The sequence below is a fragment of the Bubalus kerabau genome, unplaced genomic scaffold (assembly GCF_029407905.1).
Source record: "Bubalus kerabau isolate K-KA32 ecotype Philippines breed swamp buffalo unplaced genomic scaffold, PCC_UOA_SB_1v2 scaffold_50, whole genome shotgun sequence".
NCBI lineage: Eukaryota > Metazoa > Chordata > Mammalia > Artiodactyla > Bovidae > Bubalus > Bubalus kerabau.
Window position 1 is genome coordinate 1,181,951 of NW_026577904.1, and position 23,126 is coordinate 1,205,076.

Genomic DNA, 23,126 nt, shown 5'->3' on the forward strand with positions numbered 1-23,126 from the left:
TCATTCTGTTCCTTGTTTACCGACTCTCAGAGATTTGGCAATTTAGTTTGTGTCTCTTGAGGAATGCAGAGAGTCTAGATAATGGATTTGAGCGATATCTCTAAACTGTTTGATTTTATTGTATGTGTACTTAGTTGTTCAGTCGTTTCTGACTCTTTCCAACCCCACAGACTGTAGCCCACCAGGGTCATCTGTCTGTGGATTTCCTAGGCATGAATATTGGAATGGGTTGCCATTTCCTGTTGCAGGGGATCTTCCCTACCCAGGGATGGAATGTGTATCTCCTGCACTGGCAGGTGAATTCTTTACTACTGAGCCACCTGGGATTTCACCAGGACAGGAATAAGATTGGGCATTTGTGTTATAGTTTGAACCAGGGATTAATTTTCTGATACTGATATGAAAGATGAAATTTCAAAATATGCCTACGAATCATCATATTTACTCATAAGAGTTCCTGGGAGAAGGAAAACTGAAACAAAAGAAGAACAAGACAAATAACAGTATTAACATAGGAACAGAAAACAAAAACTTGATTCATAGACCAGGAATCAGTAAGAAATTTTAGAGCATGCCAGTAAAATTCACACAAGTTCCCAAGGGAAATACCACTTCATCAGTTTTGAAATGACTTTCCATTAGCTGTCAGACCATTGACAAGCATTTTCAATCCCTACTTCCAGTCTCCTTTGGTGGAATATACTATTCTGTAAAGATTTAGGGAAGTATGGTATTCTGTATTGTGTGAAACTGAGACATAAAGGGTTTCTCCGGGCTTCAAAGCTTTCTGAAGCAGGAATGTCCTGATGAACTATAGAAGTACAATTATACGTGGTTCCCTGGTGCCTCAGCTGGTAAAGAATCTGCCTGCAATGCAGGAGACCTGGGTTCAATCCCTGGGTTGGGAAGATCCCCTGGAGAAGGGAAAGGCAACCCACTCCAGTATTCTAGCCTGGAGAATTCCATTGGCTGTATAGTCTATGGGGTCAGACAGAGAGTCAGAGTCAGACATGACTGAGCCACTTTCACTTTCGCTAGTTTTAAAAATGTATAATATAATGCTTAGAAATTCATTTAGCTTATTTGCAATAATTCACATATATTCATATTATAAAAAATATATATGTAAATTCATTGGAAATTTAGGCTGTTATGAATTAAAATGTAATATGAATACTTCAAAATAATTTATAAGAAGGCTTTGCTTTCTATAATTGAGATTTACATGCAAAATACATTTAGTTAATTTACAATGTCGTGCTAGTTTCAGGTATATAGCAAAGTGGTTCATTTATACATATGCATACATTCTTTTTCAGACTCTTTGCTCATATGGATTATTACAGAATATCGAGTAGAGTTCTCTGTGCTATATAGTAGGTCCTTGTTGGTTATCTGTTTTATATATAGTAGTGTGTGCATATTAACCCCAAATTCCTAATTTATCCCTCCCATTGTGTTTCCCCTTTGGTAACAATAAGTTTGTTTTCAAAATCTCTGAGTTGATTTCTGTGAAATACATTTTATATACACTATGCTGTGCTTATTTTTTTTTAACAGGGTTACTAATCATGTACATTTTGAAATAGTTATAATTTTAAAAATGATAATCCTGAAAGTCTCATTTCTATGCTCAGGAAAATTTTTAAATACTCTTCCATTGTGACTTAATTTTGTCTTGACTCCAGATGTTAATTACAGTCTTTTCCTCCAATCAGTGGCTATCAAAATGCCTTCTAAAATGCTTTAAACCAGTGCTTTATTTAAAGTGTATGCTCTCAAAGGTAATCATCTGCTTTAAAAATAAAAGATACCAAAAATAAATAAAAGATACCACCTCATTTAATCCATTTGCCGTTTAAGCCGGAAGGAACTTGTGGGGTCCTCCAGTCAGGTTCCCCATCCTCTCCTTTGTAAAGATAAGGATGCTGAGCCCAGTGAGACAGGGACTTGCCAAGGCCACACAGTTAGTTAAGGCAGAGCCAGCATTGGAGCCCACATCTCTTGGCTCACAGTTGAGACTGTGGCTGCTGTATTTCAGGGAGACCATATTTAGAATAGATTAAAATGATGAAATTTTCGCTACATCTGTATTTTTCAGTAAATCATTATCTGAAATGAATTATATTCACCATTTCCAATGTTTATCTGAAAAGTTCTGAAACTCGGAACATTTTGAGGTTGGCCCTTCATTAGCTACATTGAAAAGACTGAGTCAATTTGACCTCCTGTCCTGAACATACTGCTCACACTCTGATGTTTTGGGTTATACAGCTGCTCTGAACCTCTCTTTCGCTCTCTTTTTTTAATGCTCAACATTATTTTTTAAAAATAATTTTGCTGTTTTCTTTTTTATTATTCAGTTCAGTTCAGTTCAGTCGCTCAGTTGTGTCTGACTCTTTGTGACCCCATGAATCACAGCACGCCAAGCCTCCCTGTCCATCACCAGCTCCCGGAGTTCACCCAGACTCACGTCCATCGAGTCAGTGATGCCATCCAGCCATCTCATCCTCTGTCGTCCCCTTCTCCTCCTGCCCCCAATCCCTCCCAGCATCAGGGTCTTTTCCAATGAGTCAACTCTTCGCATGAGGTGGCCAAAGTACTGGAGTTTCAGCTTTAGCATCATTCCTTCCAAAGAAATCCCAGGGCTGATCTCCTTCAGAATGGACTGGTTGGATCTCCTTGCAGTCCAAGGGACTCTGAAGAGTCTTCTCCAACACCACAGTTCAAAAGCATCAGTTCTTCTGCGCTCAGCTTTCTTCACAGTCCAACTCTCACATCCATACATGACCACAGGAAAAACCATAGCTTTGACTAGACGGACCTTAGTTGGCAAAGTAATGTCTCTGCTTTTGAATATGCTATCTAGGTTGGTCATAACTTTCCTTCCAAGGAGTAAGCGTCTTTTAATTTCATGGCTGCAGTCACCATCTGCAGTGATTTTGGAGCCCCCAAAAAATAAAGTCTGACACTGTTTCCCCATCTATTTCCCATGAAGTGATGGTAGCGGATGCCATGATCTTCGTTTTCTGAATGTTGAGCTTTAAGCCCACTTTTTCACCCTCCACTTTCACTTTCATCAAGAGGCTTTTGAGTTCCTTTTCACTTTGTGCCATAAGGGTGGTGTCATCTGCATATCTGAGGTTATTGATATTTCTCCCGGCAATCTTGATTCCAGCTTGTGCTTCTTCCAGTCCAGTGTTTCTCATGATGTACTCTGCATGCATAATAATAAGCAGGTTGATAATTTCTGAGCCTCTATCTTGAATACCATACTTTTTACCTTATTTGAAGTTATTGGGGATTTGGGAAGTAGCTGAAATTTTTCAGTTTACACCAGTATTATTTACAGTTCACCATTAAAGATCACAGATAGAAAAATATCATTTATAGTCCCTTCTCTCTCTGGTCATTATAAATAACTTAATAAGTATAATTAAGGTAATGTTTCAAAGGACTTTTCAACATTCAACATACCTGACATTTATCATCCTAATGCGTGGAAAGGAATGCTTGACTTAAGAGGAATTTTGCTTTTTCAGTATCGGAAGTGCACTATCCTAAGTGCACATGCCTTCTTCAGTTCCCTTAAGGATTAGAAGAATAGTTACCATATTTTTTCTGTTTTTCTAAGTTGAGGTATAGTTGATGTAAAATATTGTATAAGTTACAGATATACAGCATAGTGATTCACAATTTTTAAAGGTTATGTTCCATTTTTAGTTAATATTAAATATTGGTTTTATCCCCTGTGTTGTACAGTACATCCTTGTAGCTTTTTTATTTTATACATAATAGTCCGTATCTCTTAGTCTTCTACCCTCATCTTGTCCCTCCCTACTACTAACCTCTAGTTTGTTTTCTGTATCTGTGAGTCTGTTTCTTTTCTATTCTATTCTCTAGTTTTAGTTTTTAGATTCCACATATAAAATAGATCATATTGTATTTGCCTTTCTCTGTCTTATTTTACTTTGTATAATACTCTCCACATCCATCCATGTTGTTGCAAATGGCAAAATTTCATTCCTTTTTATACTGAGTAGTATTCCATTATATATATACACACACACACACACACATATAAATAATGCAGTGCATATCTGTGTGTGTATATATATATATGTGAATGTATATGTATACCTGTGTGTGTATATATGTGTGTGTATATGTATATACATACACACACATACATATATACCATACTATACATTCTCCATTGATTTAGGTTGCTTCCATGTCTTGGCTATTGTAAATTGTGCTACGATGAACTTTGGGGTGTATGTATCTTTTTGAATTAGTGTTTGTTTTCATATATATACGCAGTAGTGGAAGTGCTGGGTCATGTGGTAGTTCTATTTTCAGTTTTTTTGTGAATCTCCATACTGTTTTCCACGGTGGCTGTACCAATTTACATTCCCACCAACAGTGTATGAGGGCTCCCTTTTCTCCATATCTTTGCCAACAGTTGTTATTATGATGATGATGATGATGGTAGCCATTCTGGCATGTGTAAGGTGGTATCTGATTGTACCTTTAATTTGCATTTCTCTGATGATTAACAATGTTCAACACCTTTTCATGTACCTGTTGGCTATCTGTCTTCTTTGGAAAAATATCTATTCAGGTCTTCTGCCTATTTAAATTGTGTTGGATGGTCATTATTATTTTTTTGATATTGAGCTGTATTAGCTCTTTATGTATTTTGGATATTAACCCCTTATCAATCATATCATTTGCAAATATTTTTTCCCATTTGGTAGATTGTGTTTTCATTTTGTCAGTGGTTCCCTTTGCTGTGCAAAAACTTTCAAGTTTAATTAGGTCCTATTTGCTTGTTTTTGCTTTTATTTCCTTTGCTGTGGGCTTTCCTGGTGGCTCAGATGGTAAAGACTCTTCCTGCAATGCAGGAAACCTGGGTTTGATCCCTGAGTCAGGAAGATCCCCTGGAGAAGGCAATGGCCATCCACTCCAGTATTCTTGTCTGGGAAATCCACAGACAATATCTGTGGTGACTAGGAGACAAGATCCAAAAAATATTGCTACCATTTATGTCAAAGAGTGTTTGTTCTGCCTAGGTTTTCTTCTAGGAGTTTTATCACTTCCAGCCTTGCATTTAAGTTTTTAATTCATTTTGAGCTTATTTTTGTATATGGTATTAGAGAATTTTCTAATTTCATTCTTTTACATGGAGCTGTCCAGTTTTCTTAGCACCACTTATTGAAGAGACTGTCTTTACTCCATTGTATATTTTCACCTCCTTTGTTGTTGACCGACCTTGAGTGCATAGGTTTCTTTCTGGGCTCTCTATTGATTTATGTGTCTGGTTTGTGCCAGTACCACACTCATTTGCTTACTGTAGGTTTGTAGTATAGTCTGAAATCAGAGAGTGTGGTTCCTACAGTTCTGTTCTTTCTCAAGGTTATTTGGGCTATCTGGGGTCTTTTGTGTTTCCATACATTTTAAATTATTTGTTCTGTTTCTGTGAAAAATACCCTTGGTAGTTTGATAGGGATTGCGTTGAATCTGTAGATTTCCTTAGGTAATATGGTCATTTTAGCAATATTAATTTTTCTAATTCATGAACACACTATATCTTTCCATATGTTTGTGCTGTCTTCAGTTTCCTTCATGAGCATCATAGTTTACAGAATATGAGTCTTTTACCTCCTCATGTAGTTTTATCCCTAGTTATTTTATTCTTTTTGATGCTATGGTAAATGGGATTGTTTCCTTAATTTCTCTTTCTGATTGTTTGTTATACGTATATTGAAATGCAACATATTTCTTTGTATTAATTTTTTATCCCACAACTTTATCAAATTCATTGATGAGCTTTAGTATTTTCTGGAGGTATCTTTAGGATTTTCTCTGTATATAGTATCATGCTATCTACAGTGACAGTTTTGCTTCTTCCTTTCAAATTTGGATTCCTTTTATTTCTTTTTCTTGTCTGATTGTCATGGCTAGGACTTCCAAAATTATGTTGAATAAAAGTGGAGATCCTTGTCTTGTTCCTGATCTTAGAGGAAATGCTTTCAGCTTTTCACTACTGGGTATGATGTTAGTTGTGGGCTTATCATACCTGGCCTTTATTATGTTGAGATATGTTCACTCTATGCCTACTTTCCTGAGATTTTTTTTTTTTTTATCATAAATGGATGTTGAATTTTGTCAAAAGTTTTTTTTTGTATCTATTGAGATGATCATATGGTTTTTATTCTTCAATTTGTTGATATGGTATATCATATTGATTGATATGTGGATATTGAAAAATAATTTCATTCTTGGGATAAATCCTAGTTGATCATGGTAAATGATTGTTTTGATGTAGTGCTGGCTTCAGTTTGCTAAGATTGTGTTGAGAATATTTGCATCTGTGTTCTTCAGTTATATTGGCCCGTAATTTTCTCTTTTTATGATATCTGTTTTGATATCAAAGTGATGCTGTCATCACAGAATAAATTCAAAAGGATTCGTTTCTCTCCAGTTTTTTGGAACACTTTGAGAAGGATGAGTCAACTCCTCTTTAAACGTTTGATAGAGTTCACCTATGAAGTCATTTAGTCCTGGACTTTTGTTTGTTGGGAATTTAAAAATTTTTTTTTTTTTTTTTTTGGTTCACTCTCCAAGTTGTGTATGACCTTTTGTGACCCCACGGACTACAGTGTGTCAAGCTTTTCTGTCCTTGCTATCTCCTGGAGTTTGCTCACATTCATGTCCATTGAGTCAGTGATGCCATTGAGCCAGCTCATCCTCTGTTGCCCCTTCTCCTCCTGTACTCAGGGTCTTTTCCAGTCAGTTGACTCTTTCCATCATGTGGCCAAAGTATTGGAGCTTCAGCTTCAGCATCAGTCCTTCCAACAATATTCAGGGTTGATTTCCTTTACGATTGACTGGTTTGCTCTCCTTGCTATCCCAGGGACTCTCAGGAGTCTTCTCCAGCACCGCAATTCAAAAACATCAATTCTTTAGTGCTCAGCCTTTCTTTATGTTCCAACTCTAACATCTGTATGACTAGAGGAAAAACCATAGCCTTGACTATATGGATCTTGTTGGCAAAGTGATGTCTCTGCTTTTTACTATGCTGTTGAGGTTTGTGATATCTTTTCTTCCAAGGAGCAGGAGTCTTTTAATTTCATGGCCGCAGTCACCGTTTGCAGTGAATCTAGAGCCCAAGAAAATAAAATCTGTCACTGTTTCCACTTTTCCCCCTTCCATTTGTCATAAAGTGATGGGACCGGATGTCATGATCTAAGTTTTCTGAATGTTGAGCTTTAAGCCAGCTTTTTCACTCTCCTCTTTCACTTTCATCAAGAGGCTCTTTAGTTCCTCTCCATTTTCTGCCATTAGAGTGGTATCATCTGCATATCTGAAGTTGTTGATATTCTCCCAGCAATCTTGATTCCAGCTTGTGATTCATCCAGCCCAGCATTTCTCATGATGTACTCTGCATAGAAGTTAAATAAGCAGGGTGACAATATACAGCTTTGCCATATTCCTTTCCCAATTTTGAACCAATCTGTTCTGTGTCCACATCTAACTGTTGCTTCTTGACCTGCATACAGTTTTCTCAGGAGATAGGTAAGGTGCTCTGGTACTCCCATCTCTTTTAGAATTTTCCACAATTTGTTGTGATCCACACGGTCAAAGGCTTTAGCATAATCAGTGAAGCAGAAGTAAATGTTTTTCGGGAATTCTCTTGCTTTTTCCATGATCCAATGAACGTTGGCAGTTTGGTCTCTGGTTTTTCTGCCTTTTCTAAATCCAGCTTGTACATCTGGAAGTTCACAGTTCACCTAAGGTTGAAGCCTAGCTTGAAGGATTTTGCGTATTACCTTGCTAACATGTAAAATTAGTGCAATTGTGAGGTAGTCTGAACATTCTTTGGCATTGCCTGCCTTTGGGATTGGAATGAAAACTCCTCTTTTCAAGTCCTGTGGCTGCTGAGTTTTCCAAATTTGCTGGCATATTGAGTGCAGTACTTTAATAGCATTATCTTTTAGGATTTGAAGTAGCTCAGCTGGAATTCCGTCGTCTCCACTAGCTTTGTTCATTGTAGTGCTTCTTAAGGCCTGCTTGACTTCACAGTTCAGGATGTCTGGCTCTGGGTGAGTGACCACATCATCATGGTTATTTGGGTCACTAGGACCTTTTTTGTACAGTTCTTCTGTGCATTCTTGTCACCTCTTCTTAATCTCTTCTGGTTCTATTAGGTCCTTACCGTTTCTGTCCTTTATTGTGCCCATCCTTCTGTGAAATGTTCCCTTGATATCTCTAATTTTCTTGAAGAGATTTCTAGTCTTTCCCATTCTATTGTTTTCCTCTGTTTCTTTGCATTGTTCGCTTAGCAAGGCTTTCTTATATTTCCTTGCTCTTCCCTGGAACTCTGCATTCAGTTGGGTATATCTTTTCCTTTCTCCTTTGCCTTTTGCGTCTCTTCTTTTCTCAGATATTCATACAGCCTCCTTAGACAACCACTTTGCTTCCTGCATTTCTTTTTCTTTGCAGTGGTTTTGGTCACCGCCTCCTGTACATTGTTAATGAACCTCTGTCCGTAATTCTTCAGTCACTCTGTCTGCAGAATCTAGTCCCTTGAATCAATTTCTCCACTGTGTCATCATAAAGGATTTGACTTAGGTCATACCTGAATGGCCTAGTCGTTTTCCCTTTCTTCAGTTTAAGCCTGAATTTTGCAATAGGAGCTCGTGATCTGAGACATAGTCAGCTGCAGATCTTGTTTTTGCTGGCTGTAGAGCTTCTCTATCTTGCTGCAAAGAATATAATTTTTAAATTACTTATTTAATTTCCTAAGTGGTAGCTGATCTGTTCTTATTTTCCATTTTTCACTGGCTCAATCTTCGGAGATTATATATTTCTAGGAGTTTGTCCGTCTTCTAGGTTATCCACTTTACTAGTGTAGTAGTCTCTTATGATCTTTTGTATTTGTATAGTATTGATTGTAACTTCTTTTTCATTTCTAACTTTATTGATTTGGGCCCTCTCCTGTTCTTTTTTTTTCCTTGATGAGTCTGGCTAAAAGTTTAACAATTTTATCTTTTCCTAGTTCCAGGTCTTGCTTTCATTGATTATATATATATATATATATATATATATATATATATATATATATATATATATAATTAGTCTCTTTCATTTATTTATGCTGTGATTTTTATGATTCCGTTTCTTCTACTAATTTTGCATTTTGTTTGTTCTTTTTGTAACTCCTTTCAGTGTAAGTGTGGATTGTTTACTTGAGACTTTTCTTGCTTCCCAGGGTAAACTTGTATTGCTATAAACTTCCCTCTTTGAACTGCTTTTGCTATATCCCATAGATTTTGGATCATTGTGTTTTCATATTCATTTGTCTCCAGAAGTGCACTCTGCTGAGTATATGTACTTGCTTCAGCTTTCATGGGATCAGAATAATAGTAATCATATTTTTCTCGAGGGATTAAGATTACAAAGTTGATAAATGGCAGGACTGTGATTAAGTGCATGGAGTGTTCATTCAACTCTGTGCCTGAGCATTAAAAAACAAATAAACAAACAAAAAACACCCTGAGGAGGAGATAGCTTCCCAGGTCCAACATTATTTGGCTGCATCTGTGGTCAGGGAGGGCTTCCTGGGTAACGTCCAGGTTGAGACCTGAAAAAATACCATACTGTAGTGCTTGAGAGCCTGGGTTCTAGACACATAATGCTGGGGCTGGTATCTCCTAACTTTTAGTTACAAAATCTCCCTAAATTTTAGTTTCCATGTCCATATAATGGGTAGTATATTACTACATCTGTCTATTGGTTTTATGTGAGCATAGGATGAAGTAATCCACATAAAGTGTTTCACACAATGCTGGATATAATGGGCACTCAAAAAGCTTCACTAGGGCTTCCCTGGAGACTCAGTGGTAAATAATCTGCTTGCCAATGCAAGAGACATGGGTTCAGTTCCTGATCTGGGAAGATCCCACATGCCACAGAGCATCTAAGCCTGTGTGCCAACACCTGTTGAGCTTGTACTCTAGAGCCTGGAAGCCACAACTGAGCCTATGTACTGCAACTCCTGAAGACTGCACACCCTAGAGCCCAGGCTCCCCAGCAAGAGAAGCCACAACAGTGAGGAACCCGAGCATCACAGCTAGAGAGTTGCCCTCACTTGCCACAATTAGAGAAATGCCAATGCAGCAGCAAAGACCTAGTAGTCAATAATAATAATAATAATAGTAAGAAAGCTTAGCTATGCATACACTTGATTGGTAACAAAGGTAAAAATGGAAATTCTATTATCCATGTCTCCAAACCCCACAATATCCCATGAGAGAAGAAGACCTGAATGGTGGTCTCAGGGCTAGGGATGAGAGAGGTTTCTTTCTAGTATTTGGAATAGCTCAGATGTCATTAAGCCTTGCTTGCCAGAAAAAAAATTAGCTAGTCAGCAGGTGTTTATGATATGATAAAAGAAGCTCAAACAAGACAGAACATAAACTGGACATGGTTCCAGCCTCCAAAAGCCAAGGATACCAAGAATGGTGGTTCTCACACTTGGTACACAAATGCACTGTTGGTGGTGAAGTGTGAGGTTCTGGGTAGAGACTCAAATGAAGTACTTTTAAGATTAAGGCATCCTGGAGGTGATGAAACAGTTGTTATGTGAAGCAGATGAGAAGACCTATTGTGAGTCAGAGAAGCTGGTGTTTGCACCTAGGACATTAGGTAAGATTTTAGGGATAGGAATTGCAAAGTAAGAAACATGGTGGAAGTTGTTTAAAGTATAGATTGTGGTGAGAATGGTCATATGGAATAGAAGTGAAGGGTGAAGGATTTTAAAGTATATGGTTTAAAGTTTATTAGAAAACTGCTAGAGACAAAGAGAAAGATTATATGGTCTGTGTTTCTCTCTCTCTTATACACATGCACACACACACTTCCAGGATTCTCTGAAATCTCTCTCTCACCTTCTTTCCCTACTCCCCTCCCCTTGCTTGATGAACACTTGCAGAGTCTTCAGGTCTCAGCGTTAGGTCTTCCTTCAGAAAGTCATCCCTGGCCATGGGCTGGGTTAGGTCTTTTCCTGTGTTCCCTAATGTCCTCTGCTGTGTTAAATCTATGTTCTTTGTCTATTGCTGTTTTAACAAATTACCTACCACAAATGTAGCAGATGAGTTTCTCACAGTTTCTGTGGGTCAGGATCTAAAGCCAAGATCAATATGTTGGCTGGCTATGTCCTCATCTAGGGAAAATTAGTGTTCCAAGCTCCCTCGTGGTGTTGACAGAATTTATTTCCTTGCAGTTGTAGGACTGAGGTATCTGTTTTCTTAATAGCTATTGAGTGAGCCCACCTCAGAGCAGGTCCTTGTCGTATGGCGCTGTCTAAAACTTGGCAGTTTGGTTTCTCAAGACCATCAGGAGACTCTTCTCCATCTTCTAAGACTCAGTCTTATGTAAATCACACAATCACAGGAGTAAACCCATTGCCTTCGACATATATAATGTATAATTACATATATAATGTAACCTAATCGAGGAAAGGACTTCTCCCTCATTTTCACAAATCTTGCCTATACATATACACAATCTTGCCTGTACAAAGCATGCAAACCTGAGCGAGGGGGTCTTGGGGAGTCTCAGAATTCTACCTACCAAAACATTGTTTATCACACTGAATTATAATTACCAGCTTACTGAGATTTCAGAGAGACTATATCACGGTGAACCTGTAGCTTCTGCTTTGTATACTGTTTGGCAAATACTGGGTTCTCAATGGATACTTGCCCAGTTACTTAATAAATTTGGCAGATCAGTTTAGATGGTTGAGAGCATGAAGGCTCAAAGGGAAAATATTTTAATAATCTATACATTTAGTGGAATCATAAGTGAAGGGCAAGGAAGAACAGAGAAATTGTGAACTCAATACGGAGTCTGCAGAATCTGTGAATGAAGATAGTATCATTTCTGTGGTGATGGATAAATTGGATTCTGTATTTCTGGCGGTGGTGGTTATGTGACACTCAGCAGTGTTTGATCAGTTATATTGCATTTGGTGTTGATTGGTGAGAATGAGCTATTCTCAGTAATTGTGCTACAGTGTGCAAGGCCATCATGTTATTTATTGCTTCAAAGAAAATTGGAGCTTTTCTTCTGATAAAGGCACATGGTTAAATATTACTGGAGAATGTATCAGACTAAATCAAGTAAATAGACGGAATTTAAAGCAGAGGACTGGTTTACTTAGATGATGGAAAACGTAGAAGCCGAATAGGGACTGCAAGGCTAGCCAGAGATCAACAACATCAGGAAGCTTCTACCTTCGAGGTGTGCAAAGGGAGAAGGGGAGTCATAGGAGTTTGGGGGCCAAGGCTACAGAACTGGGATCATGGAGGAGAGTTGGCTGTCCCTAGAGATGCTGGCCGATTCAGAAAATGAGGAGGAATGCCCTGGCTTCTCCCTTCATCCCACTCTTTAATTTCATCTAGTATCTCCTGTTAATTGAACCCAGCTGGAGGCAGTTGATGAGGGAACAGAGAAATGCAGGCAACAGGCCTCAGCCCTCTTCCTCCTGAGTCTCCTAGTTTGGAGATTGGGGCTGGTGCACTGGGACGACCCAGAGGGATGGAATGGGGAGGGAGGAGGGAGGAGGGTTCAGGATGGGGAACTCATGTATACCTGTGGCGGATTCATTTTGATATTTGGCAAATCTAATACAGTTATGTTAAGTTTAAAAATAAAATAAAATTAAAAAAAAAAAAAAGAAATGGATCTGAAGGTGAACAAGTTTAGAATTAGCATAGGGACAAAAAGATGAGGAAAGGAGTCACACACAAAGATCCATCACACCAACACTTTCCAGCATAAAAATTGCTGACCTTGGGTAATGGCAGTCCGGGTGGTAAGACTAATTAAAAAACAACTGAAACCAAATGAAAAACAAGATTTTTGGTACTTAAAATGGAGTTTGTATAAAGAATTAAATCAAATATTGATTAGTGCTGGGAGCCGGCATATTGCATATTGAGTGAGGATCTGGAATAGCTCAACTGGAATTCTATCACTGCCGGGAGCCAGCGTGAGGCACTCCGCCCATGACAAAGGTCATGAGGAAGGAGGCTCGGCATACGCAAAGGCGGGATCGAGCCTCAGGAGTCCCCCTGGAAATTCTCGAGCATCTACCCCCAAAACCAGAGTCTGCCTACTTTCTGCTTTGTGCTTTCACCTACACCTCTGACTTTACGGGGGGCTGTCCCCCACTACCTCTCTCTGAAAAGAGAGTTAGCTTACAGCTCCAGTTAATAATTCCTGGATGTGACAGTGTTTCAACCTACAAACTCCTTTGGAAATCCTCTAGCCTGCCTGAATGGGTTTTTCCGGCCACATGTGATTGTTCAGAGCCTCCCAACTGTGAGAGGCAGGAGATGTTCTAAACTGCCTAAACACAGATTCCTTTGAGTAGTTAAAAGATTAGAAATTGTATTGGTGAAGGGTTTTTCACTTGTTGGGCCAATGTTTGCTGCTAAGTCTCCATACTCCTTACCTACTGTGTCCTTGGCAGTGTATTGATTGATATAATGGGTGTATAGAAATGTAAAATGCAGCTTTGTCCAATGCTTTTTGGAAGGCTGGCGCCTGACTTTGGAATAATCACCTTTAGAGAAAGATAAGTTTCTTAAAATGTTAACAGGCCTCCTGGCCAGAAGATGATGTCAATCACCTGAACTTTTGCATATGATAAGTTTGCAGGAAAAAAGCCTGGCTTGCTGCATGACTCTACCCCTTCCCCCATTATCCTCTATGCATAACTTAAGGTATAAAAACTACTTTGGAAAATAAAGTGCGGGCCTTGTTCACTGAAACTTGGTCTCCCCATGTCACTCTCTCTCCCAAATTCCAGCTGAGTGTCCATCTGGAGCGCGGATGTCCTCTGCGACCATTTATTTGCCTGGGCTTCTAAGACCCACTGGAGAAGGTGTCTAAGGTGGGGCACCTTCCGCTATTCGAGAGGGCGCCTGCGGCCTCCGTGGTCAGAGCTAACCTGGTGTCACGGGTTATATTGATTTTCCGCGTAAACCAAGCCACTCAGCTTCTTTTCTCCACTGAATTTTCCTACTGAGCTATCCTTATTTCAGCCGCTTTTCTCCACTGAATTTCCTCACTGAGCTATCCTTATTCTATTACTCTTTGTATCCTTAATTAAAGTGTAATTAAGCAGTTGTTCCCTGACCCTCGCCTAGCCGTCTCTCCTTCGAATACCCTGGATCAGCCGGGGCTGGTCCCCGGCAGATTAGACTTTCATTTCATACTTTAAACAGCCTAAGCAGTTAAATTTAATGGAAAAATTGGAATATATATATGGGTAAGGTGAGATGGTTTTAGAAAAGGCAGAGGAACCAGAGATCAAACTGCCAACATCCGCTGGATCATTGAAAAAGCAAGAGAGTTCAGAAAAACATCTATTTCTGCTTTATTGACTATGCCAAAGCCTTTGACTGTGTGGATCAGAATAAACTGTGGAAAATTCTGAAAGAGATGGGAATACCAGACCACCTGACCTGCCTCTTGAGAAACCTATATGCAGGTCAGGAAGCAACAGTTAGAACTGGACATGGAACAATAGACTGGTTCCAAATAGAAAAAGGAGTACATCGAGGCTGCATATTGTCACCCTGCTTATTTAACTTATATGCAGAGTACATCATGAGAAATGCTGGGCTGGAAGAAGCACAAGCTGGAATCAAGATTGCTGGGAGAAATATCAAAAACCTCAGATACGCAGATGACACCACCCTTATGGCAGAAAGTGAAGAGGAACTAAAAAGCCTCTTGATGAAAGTGAAAGTGGAGAGTGAAAAGGTTATGTTAAAGCTCAACATTCAAAAAACGAAGATCATGGCATCTGGTCCCATCACTTCATGGCAAGTAGATGGGGAAACACTGGAAACAGTGTCAGGCTTTATTTTTTTGGGCTCCAAAATCACTGCAGATGGTGACTGCAGCCATGAAATTAAAAGACGCTTACTCCTTGGAGGGAAAGTTATGACCAACCTAGATAGCATATTCAAAAGCAGAGACATTACTTTGCCAACAAAGGCTCGTCTAGTCAAGGCTATGGTTTTTCCTGTGGTCATGTATGGATGTGAGAGTTGGACTGTGAAGAAGGCTGAGCGCCGAAGAATTGATGCCTTTGAACTGTGGTGTTGGAGAAGACTCTTGAGAGCCCCTTGGACTGCAAGGAGATCCAGCCAGTCCATTCTGAAGGAGATCAGCCCTGGGATTTCTTTGGAAGGAATGATGCTAAAGCTGAAACTCCAGTACTTTGGCCACCTCATGCGAAGAGTTGACTCATTGGAAAAGACCCTGATGCTGGGAGGGATTGGGGGCAGGAGGAGAAGGGGACGACAGAGGATGAGATGGCTGGATGGCATCACTGACTCGATGGACGTGAGTCTGGGTGAACTCCGGGAGTTGGTGATGGACAGGGAGGCCTGGTGTGCTGCGATTCATGGGGTCGCAAAGAGTCGGACACGACTGAGCAAGTGACCTGAACTGTATGGTCTTCTGTGTATTCTTGCCACCTCTTCTTAATATTTGCTGCTTCTGTTAGGTCCATACCGTTTCTGTCCTTTATTGTGCCCATCTTTGCATGAAATGTTCTCTTGGTATCTCTAATTTTCTCGAAGAGATCTCTACTCTTTCATGTTATATCCTTTTCCTCTTATTTCTTTGCATTGTTCACTTAGGAGGGCTTTCTTATCTCTCCTTGCCATTATTTGGAACTCTGCATTCAGATGGGTGTATCTTTCTTTTTCTGCTTTGCCTTTTGCTTCTCTTCTTTTCTCAGCTATTTGTAGGGCCTCCTCAAACAACCATTTTGCCTTTTTGCATTTCTTTTTCTTGACAATTTCTTTTTTATGCAATAAAACAAGATAGTAAGATATTAATGGTAGAATCCAGGTTGTTAGTTTATATATTTTCACTCTAAGATTCTTTGAACTTACAAATATTTGAAAATTTTCACATTAAAATTTTGAAAAATTGGATAAACAATAAATTTAAATAGTATAATATTCAAAACTAATTACTTTTCAATGAGAAAAGAAAAAGGACTTTAGATGCTTTGATGAATGCATTAACAACATTCTTAGATACAGTAAAATATTTTAGTCTTTTTAATGTCTTAGAATTTGTGGTTGTATAAATGACATTTCTGTGATTGGAAAAAAGATCCATTTTGATCATATGGTAGTATGATTTCATCAAGCATCTTTTGTACTTTAAGCACTTATAGGAGAAGCAATTAGAGGCTGGTCTTTTCCATTAATTAGGGCTTTCAGAAGCTTACAGAAAAACACCCTTCTGAACATGACAAGCCATTGAGAGCTGTTTTGCAGAACTACAATTAGGACTGTTAATAATAGCTTTTCCTGGAAAAGAATTTAATGATTGTGCAGAATCAAAAAATCTAAATACAGTATCATTGTGTAATTCATTTCAATGTTTTCTTTGTTTTTCATGAGATAAATAGGCAGAAAAATTTGTCTCAGTGCTAAATATCATTACCTTCTAAAGCACTACTCTAAAAACATGTTCATTCGTTCCAGTGTGCCACACTATTCCTTACACAGAAGTTGAAGAGAGAAAGGGACAGAGTTTTAACTCATGGTGTGTGTATGTCTGTCTTTCTTCCTCTTATCCACCCTGATCCTCGCTCCCATCTCCTTGTGGCTCTCCACTTTCTTCTCTTTCATTCTCTTTCCTTTCCTCCCTCCCTCCTCTTTGATCTCTTCCTCCTCGCTCTCCTATCTCGTTCTCTATCGCCTCCCTTCCTCTTGCCTTAACTGCCAGAGAGAGGGGCCAGGTCATTCCTACATGCTCATTTAATTTCTCCCACAAGTGAGATAATATTGTGGTTGAATGCAGGAGAATGTTAAATTCTCCACTTGAGACGTATTGTTGCTTATACTTTTCAATTTCTCTCTGTCTTTTTTATGTTGGGTCTCTATCTGATTTGAAAAGAGATTTAAGTTTTTTTCACTATGAATGTATTTTTAATCAAGTTCTCCTTCCATCATACCAGATTTTTCTTTATATAATTAGCACCTTTTTTGATTGATGCATTCATACAGTCCATTTTTTTCACACATTGTATCTTTTATCATGATATAACTTCCCTTCTTATCTAGTTTAGTGTTTTCCCCTGCTTATCAAGTTTAAGACAGTACCTTAAGTTCTGTATTGATATTAATATTGCTATCTCTTTTTCTTTTTGCTTGCATTTATCTGATACTTTCTTTCCCATTTCCTTATTTTACATGTTATTTAAATAATTATTTTAAATAGTTTCCACTTATTTTTTATTCTTTTTAATCTAATATGACTAAATCTTTTAATGGAAGTGTATGGTCTGTTGACATTGAGCATATCGTCTGATACATTTTATTTTTTTTCCTTAATTTTTCCTCTTATTTTACATTATTATTTGCAGTTTATTCTTGTTTCTCTGGTTTGTTCAGGTTACTATTCGTTCCATCCCTCTTCACCCTTTTAAGCACCCCTATTCTGCTGCTCAAAGTCAGACATGCATTTCTCTGCTACTGTTCAAAAATGAGATACCTAGTTGTTGTTGTTTTTTTCCTTCACTTAAACACAAGAGGAACTATATAGACTCATAGAGTGTGAAAGTCCAAAAGGTAAAGCAGGATGAAGAAATAAATACTTCACTAGACTCTTGTTTTCTCTCTCTCTCTTTCCTCTCTGCTTTTTCTCACTCACTGTCATGTTAGTTTTATTGAGGTGTATTTGACAAATAAAGCTGTAATGTATTTAAAGTGTGCAGTGTAATTATTTAATATATGTATACATTGTGAAAGGAGTGTGGAAGTGTTAGTTGCTCTTCATATCTGACTCTTTGCCACCCCATGGACTGTTGCCCACCAGCCTCCTCTCTTCTTGGAATTCTCCAGGCAAGAATGGAGTGGGTAGCCATTCCCTTCTCCAGGGAATCTTTCCAACCCAGGGATTAAACCTGGGTCTCCTGCATTGCAGGCAGATTCTTTACCATCTGAACCACCAGAGAAAGAAGAGGCCACCCTTTTTCTACCAAGACATTCCACTCCTCCTAATTATCATCTGGCTCACTCCAATAAGCTATGCCAGTTAGCATGCTTTCACTTGCTTACCTTCTGTGCAGCATCCCACCAGATGTTTTTATTCCTCAGTATTTTCACCTCAGTCTCATCTTACCACCATCCATAATTTCTAGGTTTTGCTGAGGTAGTTAAACACTTGTAAATTCACTAGACTTTCATTTTAAGAATTCTTGTTTAGAACTTTTACAACTCATTCCTGGACAGTCGACCATTATCTGTTTAGATTTAAATACGTATTTAGGTTGTGTCTGTGTGCTATACTAAAGTGCTCTTCCATTTTTGTTGTTGTTGTTCAGCTTGTCATAAATCTCCCAAGCAGCTCTATTTCACTGGGTATCTATATTCTTTGATATTTCTCTTTCAGGTTGTTGTTGTAACGGGTTTTATTTTTATTGGTGTGGAGCTGGGTACTGATCTTGGAGTGTCAGGGGTTTCATTAGCTATAAGCAAGGTATCCTGTGTCTAAACCACTGGAGAATTGTACAGCAGGTAGACAGCCAGACTCTATGTAGACAACAGAGACAATCTTTCTACTCACTCTTTCCTACCCTCAGAAATAGGGGAATTTTAGCCTACTCCTTAGATTTCATGGGCATCAGTCAGACTGAGAAACATGAGAGACTAGGTCAGCCATAGATGCTGGGGGGTGTACAGAACTCTGAAGTTTTTCCCAGCATTCACCAAGTATGAACTTCATCTTGAGGGCCTCTGAGTTTAGTTTTCAGGCTTATGCTTGTCCCATGTTAGAAAGGATCCCATATTATTTCCTCTGCCAAGACCTTTTCAGAACTCAGTATCTTACTTATACTCAATGGCTCACCATCACCAGCTGCTGCTTGGCTTAACACAGGCAAATGGAGTCAAAGTAGAAGTGAATAGAAAGTAAGACATTCCAATTTGATCACTGTTTTCCCAGATCCTCTCAAAACAGAATTCTAGTTTTTAAAAAGTCATTTAATTAATTTTATAAATCATTAGAATGTCTTTAAAATTGAGAAGTAAGCAGAAATGAAAAAGAGCACGGTTTGGTCGTGGTTAATGTATAAATTGTGCTGGGAGTTATTTTTATTGACAGTCCAAAATTCTTCTAGTAACTACTGCCCTGCCCCTGACTCAGCTCATGTAATTTGAGCCTTGATAAGTTGCACTATTAGGAATATTTGTTTTGCAAGTAACAGAAAAATCTAATATGACATACAAAACATGGAATTTATTTCCTATTATAATGATCCTGAACGAAGCAGATTTGGCGGGAGGATAAGTAGAGGTATATCAAAATTCAGATAACTGGTAATTCAGTTATGTCGTTAGTGAACTAGTTTTCTACCTAACTTCTATTCCTCTGTGGCAAAACTATTTCTTCTCAAGATTGTAAGATGCTTGCCAACAATTCCCAGTGATCCTCATTTTCTTGGTAACATCCAGTGGCAGAACATGCATCTTTCCTTTAGCTCTCTGAGAAGAGCATGTAAATGTCTCTTCCAGAAGCCCCCAGCAAACATCAGACACAGTTCATTGTCCCTATTTGAACCATATTCTACAATGAGAAAAAATCTGTACTAGTCAGTGGCTTGCACATAGGTGACCAAGGCCATGCACTTGTTAACACGGGAGGTAAAGGTCCACTAACACTCTCCTGTCAAGGTCACTAAAGATTTCCACTTTGCTAAATCCAGTGATCAATTCTCTGTTAGCATTTATTTGACTTAGTATCATTTGACTCAACTGATCATCCACTCCCTCTTGAAACACTTTCTGCCCTTTGGGTCCATGGACTCTACTGTCCAAGTTTTCCTCCTACGTCAGTGACTCTTCCAATTTCGTCTCCTTTGCTGTGTCTTCCTTAAGATCCTAATATCTTATAACCCTGAAACAGTCTTTATACCTATTCTCTTTTCTGTCAACCCTCATTGCCTTCACAGTCTTATCCAGGTTCACAGCTTTAAATAAGATTTTGCAAACTATGTATAATCAGCATCATAACCATCTAGGAAAATATACCAGATCAACATCATCATTCTTACCATTTAATACCAGAGAAATTTTATATCATTTACTCCTGCAGAACTTAATTATAATATGTAGATTACATTATTACCTCCATTTTACAGGTGAGAAAACTGAGACTGAAGACAACATAATTAACTTGGACAGTGTCCCAGAGAGAGAAAGTAGAACCAGGCCTTGAACCTGGACAGATGGATTTCAGTGCTGTTCTTAACCACCACGTTACCTCCGTGGTGTCAACAGCTTCTTGATTTGCAGCACATCTGAAGGTATTTATTTGCTATTCATTCTAGTATGTGACTCAACTGAAGCGACTTAGCATGCACACACACTCCAATAAGTGAAGTTATTAGGGTGCCTTGCTCACAAATGCCTGTTTCTCTGCTGCAAAGAATTTCCTAAAATTTTAAAGTTTCTATTTCAAAACATTTAAAAATTTTCAGCAATGATTGTCCTGTTAGGAGGAGAATTGTAAAGGTCAACCTGCCAGTGATTCTATTTTCTTAAAAAAGGACTGACCTGACATTGAACACATTAAAAAGAAGCCTAAAACACTTCTTGAAACTGTTCTTTCCATGGTTAGTGCCTCTTTTATTTCTGTCCTTCTTTACCATCTGACTGGAATAATACCTTTATAAAATAAAGAGTAAAATTTGATCTGGAAGATGATAATAAACTACCTTTGTTTCTTTTTTTTTTTTTTTTAGTTTTATTTTTTTTTAATTTTATTTTATTTTTAAACTTTACATAATTGTATTAGTTTTGCCAAATATCAAAATGAATCCGCCACAGGTATACCTTTGTTTCTTTGCCCTTAATTTACCATCTGAATTCCTACTTCCCTTATTCTGCTGAATTTACCACTGTATTACTTTTCACCTCATTATTGTCAAGTCCAGTGAGCATTTTTCGGTCTCTGGTTTATGCTGTTTTCCTCTGGCATCGAACAGTGTTGATTATTTCCTCTTTGAAAGTATTTCCTCCCATGAGATGATGATGTCGTCCTCCTGTGATGTCATGCTTTTCTGGATTTCCTACTGTTTCTGTGACATTTTCTTTAGAGCCACACTTACTTGAAGTGTGATTAGGTTTGGTTTACTCTTTAGTCCTCTTCTCATTATTGTCTCTCCCTGGATAATGTTGTCTATCTCTGTATTCAGTTATTACTTAAAAGTGAATAACTCTAAACATGAATCTTCAGCCAGAGGTCTAATAATTTCCTTCAGTCAACATACCCAGAATTGAGCAGTGTGTCCACCTTGAAACTGTTGCGCTTTTCTGTTCTTTGTCTACACTAGTGATATGTCACCACCACTATCTAAAGTATAAATTATCTAATTTACACTTTATTTATTTAAATTATTTGGTGCTTCCTCTGTTCTCTTACTTTTAGTACCTGAGTGGTCACACATACTGTATCTCAAGTCTCCCTTCTCTAGTGTGTCTCCAGTGGTATTATGTTAGTTCATCTCTAGTCATCTCCAGCAGGTTGTTGTTTGTAACAAATAACAACCTATAACAGTAGGGTGTTATTTGATCCTCCTGATTTCAGACTTGCCCCTGCAGTTGTTTTTCCATATTGCTATCAGAGTGACTCTTCCACATTTCAGTCTGACCATGTCGTTCCCCAGATGAGGTCCTTTAGTAACCCCCTGATGCTTAGAAGAGGTAGTTCAAGCTCAGCAAAGCCCTTCCTAAATTAGTTCCAATCTATTTCTCCAGCCTCATTTTCTGTCAATTCTCTATTAACTTCTTGCATATCCTGCTTATCTTTTTTCTTCCATCCTCCATCTCCTCCCCTTCTTTTTCCTTCTTTTCTTCCCACACTCTTATTTTCTTTTTCTTCCTTCAGTATTAGATTGGCTGTTGGTCTCAGATGATGGTGAAGTTGTTTTATATTCCTAGACCATCTGAAACATTTTATCCCCACCTTGTTCATCCTTTGGACTCCTGTTCATTCTACTAAGGCCAGTTCATGTACCATTCAGTCCAGTTTCTCCACAATGAGCCCATTACTGCCTTGTTTGTACTAATTTTGTAATATATGCATACTTTATTATACATAAAAGCTATCTAGTTACAGCTTGTTCAGATTCTGTGGGTCTCAGAATATTGTCAGTTTCTTAAAGTTACTCATCTGTTTTTATTACCATTTTGTCCCCTGTTACAGTGTTGACCATATAATCTGTTGTTCACTTGGTCAGTAGTGTCCCGCTCTGTGTGATCCTATGGAGTGCAGCATGCCAGGCTTCCCTGTTCTTCCCTGTCCTTCCCTGTCCTGTGGAGTTTCCTCACATTCCTGTCCATTGAGTAGGTGATGCTATCTAACCATCTCATCCTCTGCCACCCTCTTCTCTTTTTGCCTTCAGTCTTTCCCAGCATCAGGGTCTCTTCCAGTGAATCAGTTCTTCACATCAGGTGGCCAAAGTATTGGAGCTTCAGCTTCAGCATCAATCCTTCCAATGACTATTCAGGGTTGATTGCCTTTAATATTGACTGGTTTGATTTCGTTGCTGTCTAAGGGGCTCTGAATAGTTTTCTCCAACACAACAGTTTGAAAGCATCAGTTCTTTGGTGCTCAGCCTTGTTTATGGTCCAACTCTCACATCCGTATGTGACTATTGGAAAAACCATAGATTGGACTATATGGACTTTGTTGGCAAAGTGATACCTCTATTTTTTAATACACTGTTTAGGTTTGTCATGGCTTTTCTTCCAAGGAGCAAGTGTCTTTAAATTTCATGGCTCCAGTCACCATCTGCAGTGATTTTGGAGCCCAAGAAAATGAAATCGGTCACTGTTTCCATTTTTCCACCTTCTATTTGCCATGAAATGATGAGACTGGATACCATGATCTTAGTTTTTTGAATGTTGAGTTTTAAGCCAGCTTTTTCACTCTTCTCTTTCATGCTCATCAAGAGACTTTTTAGTTCCTCTTCATTTTTTGCCATTAGAGCAGTATCATCTGCATATCTGAGG

General features: G+C 38.5%; 1 long non-coding RNA gene across 2 annotated transcripts in view; it reads left to right on the plus strand.

Moving 5' to 3' along the window:
- Positions 1 to 23,126, plus strand: part of LOC129640876 (uncharacterized) — a 155,069-nt gene that overhangs the window by 24,859 nt on the left and 107,084 nt on the right. The window contains exon 2 of one of the 2 annotated variants that reach the window (XR_008709014.1): positions 20,252 to 20,416. The exons of the other annotated variant lie outside the window; for it this stretch is intronic. This is a non-coding gene — a long non-coding RNA (uncharacterized LOC129640876). The remainder of the gene's footprint in view (positions 1 to 20,251; positions 20,417 to 23,126) is intronic. 2 annotated transcript variants of the gene reach the window in all.